This window comes from Leopardus geoffroyi, chromosome A1 (assembly GCF_018350155.1).
Source record: "Leopardus geoffroyi isolate Oge1 chromosome A1, O.geoffroyi_Oge1_pat1.0, whole genome shotgun sequence".
Taxonomy (NCBI): Eukaryota; Metazoa; Chordata; class Mammalia; order Carnivora; family Felidae; genus Leopardus; species Leopardus geoffroyi.
Window position 1 is genome coordinate 169,284,538 of NC_059326.1, and position 6,107 is coordinate 169,290,644.

A 6,107-nucleotide genomic window follows, 5' to 3' on the forward strand; every position below is an offset into this window, starting at 1 on the left:
GTTATGGTATTAACAATGAACTCATCTAAGAGTTGTCCTCACTCCTTCCACCCTCTGGGCTACAACTCATCACTCTCAACTTCCCAGAACTGGGAATGAGAGCTTTACTGAACAGTGAATTCAGCCAACAATTCTGGAGCAGCTTCTCTGCGCCAGGCCTGTGCTGAGTCATGTGAGACACGAGAGGGCAATCAATGTGGTCACTGCCCTCAAGATACTTCTCATTGAGGGAGAAGACCAGTGTGTGTACAGATAATAAATATAATGGCCACTGACAATGGTAACAAAAAGCCTTTAATCTGACTGTTGGGAGGTTGTTTCTATTTGGAAGAATCAGGGAAGCTTTGGTAGAGAAGGTGGAGGCTAAACTCAAATAGGAGAATAGGTGGGACCTTGTGGGTGATGGGCAGCACATTTTTGGCAGAGGGGACCACAAGGGAAAAGACATAATTTTGGAACGGGAAAGTATAGATATGGCATATTTTTATTCAATAAAGTACATATGTACTCCAGAAGCAGTAGCAGACAATAAGGGTAGAGAGGAAAGGAGCATTCAAACTGGAGAGGAACCCTGGCAGCAGTGACAAGTCATTGTATGTTTTTGAGCAAGTGTCTAGATGGATCAGAGTGGAGTTTTCCCTTACATGTTGAGAAGTGGAGACTAAAAGGAATCTCTGGGGAAAGAGCCCACTGAGTCCTGAATCATTATCAGGACTGAATCATTATCATGATAGACATGGGACATCAGAAGGTAAAATAGAATACTGTATTACAGAAGTGAGAAGGCTGTTCCCTGTGCTCCAAGTTCTGGATCACTACATCCAGGCCTTTCTCTGGACCTTCCTCAGGCAGGAGGCCACAGGAACTAGGACTGAAGAAAGCATACCCAGGCCCAGGAGAAATAGCAGTCATCTATCTGAAATTCATGTTTCCTGAATAGATTTTTTTACCTCACATTGTTTCTGCCAGCTTGCCAATTTCTTTTTCTGGTTTTACATTAAGTCAAAAAAAATTTTTTTAATACAACCTTTAAAAGGAAACATAATAGACATACCAAGTGAAAAATATGCAGAAGGGAGCTGTAAATCCTATTTCTAAAAGTAGTAAGATAGAATAATCACATCCATTTGAGAATCATGGTCACAAAGGCATCATCTAATGTCTGATTAGATAGTCTTCTTCAAGAAATAAATATAGATGTTGACAATTTTGTTGCTTTCTGTGCATGCCATCATAGGCCTGACTTCTTCAGAGGTTACAGGGCATGAGTAGAGAAATTGCTCTAAAAATAATCCTCTGTCATTTTTCAATTTCTAAATAAAATTGGTTACTTGGCTCAGAGAGTGCTGCACAAGAGATAAATCATTTTTAAGAAACATTGAACTGCTATTAAATTTTTTTCTTTATGTGGTAGACATTCTCACGTTAAAAATAAATATGTACTTTACAAATTAAAGCATAGCAGGAGCATTTGTTCTATCAGAGTTGACAAAAAAACATGTTTAAAGGAGTATACCATCTGCTTCTCTGCCTTATGTTGACACGTTCCTGTTCCTTCGTATGTACCTACATGCCTCGATGTACATCATGTATTACTAACAGACAGTGTGACAGATGCTCCCATTTTGCTGCTTTTGGAAAAAATGTAGCAGATTGTATTCAGATATTCCATGATTATATTGTCTCATTTTGAACAATCACTGTAGACTTACGCTGTTCTATAAGTAGCCAAAGCTAAGCACCGACCCATGTCTTTTCACCTTACCTGGGAACACTGGCTGTGGAGCTGTATTTTAAAACCATGGAGGTTTTGTTAGTCCATTCGGGATGCTGTAACAGGATACATTTGAGTGAGTGGCTTGTAAGCAACAGAAACTTATCTTTCACTGTTCTGGAGGCTGGGAAATCCAAGATCAGGGCGCTAGCAGATTCTGTACCTGGTGAGAGTCCACTTCCTGGCTCATGGACTGCTATTTTCTTTCTGTGTCCTCACATGGTGGAAGGGGAAAGAGAGCTCTGTGGGTTTTTGTCTTTTTTCCCCATAAGGACACTAATCCCATTCATCAGGCCACAACCTCATGAACTCCAGAATTCCCAAAGACTCCACCTACAAATACCATCCCACTAGGGATTAGGATTCAACATAAATTTTGCGGGGACACCTCATTCAGTCTATAGCGAATGTATACTAGCCTTGTCTGGCCTCCTGAGACATCTTTGTCTCTCTTCTGCAGAAGGCCTTAACAGGAATTTTGGGTTTTAAAATTTTTACATATTTTGATTAACTGCCGTATGTCCAGAAATACTTCATTCTTAATTTTAAATACTATGTATATGCTTAACACCCCCCTCCCCCCCTCACACACACCACAATGAGGTTGCATTTTTCCTTTAAGATATTTAGCTAAAGTCCATAGGGCCATCCCAGTACTTGAGGTAAAATCCAATTGGAGTTTGCCTTCAATCAATGTCCACATTTGTTTCAGTAATACCACTCAGTTCTCCTCACACACATCTTTGTCTTTTCACAATACGTTTTTGGAGTGTTGCTACTTAGTTAAAAAGCAATGCTTAATAAGTTTACTGGTTTAATACAATTCCTACATAGAAGCTCAGTATGTGTCTGTTGGTGAGAATCTATAGTTGGTTTGACAACTCTGCCCCTCCACAATGTGTGGATATTTTATAATGTGTTATTGGGTTCCAGCTTATTTTGCAGCATAAATGCATTTATTTGCTTACATTAAGTGTTCTCTGTTTACATGCAATCAAAGTTTTATTTTCATTTTAGTGTAAACACTTTTGATGAACGTAATGTATCCTTCAGTTAAATGTGACATTTCCCTGCTTCCCTTCCAGCTTGTCTGACCTTTTGCATATCCACTGAATACTGCTCTGCTGTAGGACATGAACAGCCCCTCCCATGGCATGATGAATCTAATCAAAGGTGTGTCCTTAGGCAACATGGAAATATTCATGCTGATGTTCCAGGAGGAACAGGGTGGTTCAGGAAACTGAAAGGAAGCAGGAACCAGAGAGCACAGGTCATTCTCAGGTGTGTGTGTTACTAGGAATATTACCTGAGTAACTTACAGCCCGAGTCCAACAAACATGGCCTTCACATTTTAAACACTCTTTACCCTTCTGGGTGATGTGCAGAAGAGTCCAGAAGCTACCATAAAGAAAAAGGGAACTGCTAGGGAGCTCCCTCTCTTCCCTCCCTCTAGCCACACACACACACACACACACACACACACACACTAAAATGGTTAGTAGAAAAGACGGGTGAAAATTGGTCCTGTGTTGTTCCTAGGAACAAGTTAGTATCAAAGTGGGGAAGTGCAAAGAGACCAATTTTAGCATTATAATAATGGTATTTAATTTGTACGTAGATTTTCTCACTAATGGAATAAATGGGCTTGGGAACTCTACGGTACTGATGTTTCCACAGGAACCGCTATGTTCTTCTCTATTGAAGGATAAAATTGACTGAGATCAGTGGTTCTTAGAGCTGGCTATACAGAACTGAAGATTTCTGAGCCCTGTATCAGACTTACTAACCGAAATAACCAAGGGAAGGTCCTAAATATATGTCCTTTTATAAACGCCCCAGGTGGCTCAGATGTGTAACCCGCATTGGAAAGCACTTGTAACATAGAACTCTCAGATGCCATTCCAAACTGAATTTCTACTCACATATCCACAATGATTGCAACTGCAGTAACAATCATAAAAATAATATCTTTGTCATCAGATATCTGATACTCTTTCTATGCCCAAGCATTACTTTTCTGCATCTTGGCTTTACTTTCAGCCAGGATCTCTCCAAGGGATGATAAACTGACACATGGTTCCTAGCCAGGGTTCCTTCCAAGTAATATTCATTTGCCAAAATCTTATATTTCCCACAACATGAATAGAGGCATGAAACTAAACAGAATTTTTTTTAAGAATTATGTGCTGATAACCTGAGAATAGTGCAGGACAAAATAAGTTTGGGTAGACACAAAGACAAACACTTTGTCACTGAGTCATCGCACCTGGAATATTCTACTGTGGATAGATGCAAACATTCCTTTCCAGGAATCTCTTGAAATCATGTGGGGTCCTACATGTCCAAGAGGACTGAGTCCTGTCTACAGGCCAGAGATTCTTGCCATCCTAAATTTTGTATTAACTTTCAACCCCCAAATGAATCTACAATTCCGACAACTTTTTAAGGGTCTAGCTTCAGTGTCTACCTGTGAGAGGGTGTGTCTGTACCTGATAGCATGGGTTGTAATAGTGGCCCCAAGTCCTGACTCCAGTTTTCACAAGGAGCCTTTGTTTTCATTGTTTTTCTTTGAAAATGGCACAGGAAGGTGATTGGACTTTTGTAGTTTTTTGTTCATTCTTTTGTTTATTACTTAACTTCCCTCTACAGAATGAGAGAATTAAATTTGTTTGATTGGTTCAAGGATGTATCTCCAATACCTATAACTTTTGTTGAATGAATAAATAAAATAATTGTTTTGACAGCTGGAAACAGAAGGGAGATCAGTGGCCAAACTGTGGATGCTTCTTACCTTCTCTAGAGACTTTGCATGCACTTGGTCCACCCGACCAAACACAAGGTCTCTTCCCTTCTGGGGAGAGAAACTTCAGACAGGCTACTCCCAGAATGATGAATACCAAAGAGAGTTTGTGGTCTGAAAGCTGTGTTTGCCTTGGAAAGAGGTCATTTGGTTGAGGTCATTAGCTTCATCAAACTAAGTCATGGACCACTGAATACCATCCTGCCAGGAAGTTGGAAAGGTGTGAGTGGTATGCAAAGTGTGAAGGGCTGTTCACTGCATAGAACATCTAGGTGCTCCATGGAAATGCCCAAGAAGCTCCACGTTGTGAAATCAGCAAATTGAAGATAGATGTTTAGTGAGCTAGAGTCAGTGGAAAGTAATTTCCCAGGTCAACCAACTAAAGGCCTTTTCAATCTCCTCCTCCTTTGGCTTTCTTATTTATGTTTATTGTCTACAAAAAGATGCTATTCTCTCATTTCCCCATCTTCTTCCTCTTCTTCAGTACACGTGATATAAAGGACATTATTACATCTTATTAAAACTTCACCCAATGTTCAGACAATGCTCTATCTAAGTATTCTTCTGTGTTTGCAAGCTGCATGTTCATATAGTCATCTATAGATACCAGGTAGCCTTTGTACTCCATTCCTCACTTGAGTTTCTCCATAACTGGCTCCCCTTTAATCCACTGAGAAAAGGCCTGGGATTGAGGGGCAAATTCACAGCGACTACATACAAATGCTGCGGGCCACTGGCCACCAACCCAGCTGCCATTCATCCCTCATGACTGGAACAGCTATGGCTGGATTCAAATCCTCCTTTTGCTTTCCCATTTATCTGTATTAGTAACATTTTCTTCTTTGGACACATCAATGTTGCAAATGAAAAATATTTCACTGCTTTTTCCTATAAAATTCCAATTTTTTAAAACTACCTTGCTATCTCTAAGATGGTATTTGACAGAGAACGCCCTGTCATCACAGGGATCAGTTCCAAGAGTGATCTAGGTGGGGGCCTGAGAGCCAGGAAGGGAGAGTTTGGAGACACCATTCCACAGGTAACCTGTCTTCCCTGGGAGCTACCAATTGGCCTTCACTGCACCAGCTCAAATATTTTTGGATCCAACATTCTGTAATTCACACTTAAACAAGAGACAATGGAATGAACATCTTGAAGGTTTTAAAGAAGAATTTCTTTTGCCACCTACCATCTAAACATGACAGACCAAATCTTCTGAAGAGTTTTCAACACCCACAGCCTGGCAACTCAGAGTAGGAAAAAAACTCATGCACAATATACACTTTGAAAAGTATTTTAGTTTCTTCCATGAAGTGACATTTGATTTTACTCTACTTAAAAACATTTAACTGTCAGCAATGGCTCATGTCTGCTAAATTCTGTAATTCCTGTGAACAACTTGCTTAGTTCTTCCAGACAATGGACAGCTTCATCCTAATTTGTTTGCCCAAGTTGTGGCAATTTGGTGTGGTTGTGAAACAATGGAAGTTTACCAAGGGAAGTGGTAGCATCTGCTCTCCGAAGACAAACAAG

At 40.1% G+C, this 6,107-nt stretch overlaps 1 pseudogene; it reads right to left on the minus strand.

Moving 5' to 3' along the window:
- Positions 1-5,018: 5,018 nt before the first annotated feature.
- On the minus strand, positions 5,019-5,330 carry LOC123581298 (annotated as a pseudogene).
- Positions 5,331-6,107: the final 777 nt, after the last annotated feature.